This window comes from Penaeus japonicus, unplaced genomic scaffold (genome assembly GCF_977035675.1).
Source record: "Penaeus japonicus unplaced genomic scaffold, GWHDUDI00000001_assembly GWHDUDI00000018, whole genome shotgun sequence".
Classification (NCBI taxonomy): Eukaryota; Metazoa; Arthropoda; class Malacostraca; order Decapoda; family Penaeidae; genus Penaeus; species Penaeus japonicus.
The window spans coordinates 6,631,748-6,634,247 of NW_028234420.1; positions in this window are offsets into that span (position 1 = coordinate 6,631,748).

The following is a 2,500-nucleotide window of genomic DNA, read 5'->3' on the forward strand; positions in this document are numbered from 1 at the left end:
CAACCTGCCCATAAAGAGCTAAAAAAACCCTGCAATAACCAATCAGGAAAAGTAAACGGACGAATAGCAGATTGCCACATCAAACAGGAAAGTCATTAAGAAAAACGGAACGAAACTCCGCCAGGTGATAGAAATAGAGCATTATTATTTTTTTATTTTTCCTGTAAGGGTGAATCCTGTAAATACGTCTATTAAAACAATTACTTTTTTTAAAAATCAATTGGTCAGTAAAGGAACAACAACATCAATAACTGTAACGAGAATAGTAGGAATTGAAGATAATGATATTACTGAAGATAATTATGATAATGATATTACTGAAGATAATTATGATAATGACATTACTGAAGATAATGAGGATAATGATATTACTGAAGATAATGATGATAATGACATTACTGAAGATAATGATGATAATGATATTACTGAAGATAATTATGATAATGATATTACTGAAGATAATGATGATAACGATATTACTGAAGATAATGATGATAATGATATTACTGAAGATAATGATGATAATGACATTACTGAAGATAATGATGATAATGATATTACTGAAGATAATGATGATAATGATATTACTGAAGATAATGAGGATAATGATATTACTGAAGATAATGAGGATAATGATATTACTGAAGATAATGAGGATAATGACATTACTGAAGATAATGATTATAATGATATTATTGAAGATAATGAGGATAATGACATTACTGAAGATAATGAGGATAATGATATTACTGAAGATAATGAGGATAATGATATTACTGAAGATAGTGAGGATAATGATATTACTGAAGATAATGAGGATAATGACATTACTGAAGATAATGAGGATAATGATATTACTGAAGATAATGAGGATAATGACATTACTTAAGATAATGATGATAATGATACTCCTACAATCATCATACTACTGCTTCAAATGCTACTACTGTTGTCAGCACTGCTATTACATATAAATATTAATTATGTGGATAATGATAATGAACATTGCAACATCATTCTCATTTTTGTTACTTATATTATCATTATCTTTACAATTATTGGCATTACTACACTTATTAGCATCATTATTGTAATCGTCATCAGCATTATTACTTCCACCATCATCCTCATAACTAATATCATTATCGTTATCATTACCATTATTATCGTTACTTTTATCATTACTGTTATTATTATCATTATTATCATTAGGATCATCATTTTATCACTATTGTTTTGTTTATTTTCTATTCTAATCATTAGTATTCCTATTCGTATTATCCCTATTATTATCATCATTACCATTATCACTGTTATTATTATCAGTATCATTATCACTGTTATTATTATAATCAATATTGTTATTATCATTGTTATTACCGCTATTATAATTACTATTATCACAACCATTATACTTATGATTGATAGGAATATCATTATTATTACCTTATTATTACTATTACTGTAATTTTCATTATCATTATTATTTATATTATCACTATTTTTTATTATCACTATTAGTATTACTATTGTTTTAATGTTATCATTTTAGTTATTGTTATTGTCATTATCAGCCATTTTTCTTATCTTTATTATTATTATTATTATTATTATTATTATTATCATTATTATTATTATCGTTATTTTTATCACCATTCATTATCATTACTATCATCGATATTATCATTGTTATAATCATTATTATTGTTATTATCATCATTGATGTTATTATCATTATTATAATCTTTATTGTTATGATGTTCAAAATGATGATTATAATAATGTTAATACTATTGTCAATCACACAATGATATAGCATTAGAAAGGGAAATACAAGGTAAAACCACGATATTTTTTCAGATCATCAAAAAAGTCATGAAAATAGTCATACTCATGACCATTCGTGAAATAAACCCACTACCAAGGCCACGCTATAACATGGAGAGATGATAAAATTCTTACAAATGAGATGATGGCAATGGCAGGAGATTAATCGTGTGATAAGGAAGATAAAACACGAAGATTGTAGTTTCTTTAAATCAAAGCAAGAGAGAGGATAATTGACACATGGTCAAACAAAAATATGGAGGTAACAATAATGTAGGATAGAAATACAAGCTGCGGAATATTTACTTGACTTTGGACAATTTGTATTGCATTTTATCACATGCTAATGACGAAAATTAAGGGACACACACATATACACGTGTGTGTGTGTGGCATTAACAGTTAGCCAGAACAGGTTAAAAGCAATGTCAAACACCTGTTTTGGTAGTCACGAGAACACAAGTCGTAAGTTCCTAGCGGTTATTAGGGACGGAGCGCGCGTATTTTTTTTTTTTTTTTTTTTTTTTTTTAAGGAGTTCAAATAACTGGAGATCAGTGACTGGTGGTAGCGGCCAAGCAGGAATAGGCGATTTTATGAAATCTTATAGAGCGCCAAGGGAGCATAAATGAACGTTGGATTCGTCGTGTATTCGCGCCAGAGTTTAATCTTTAT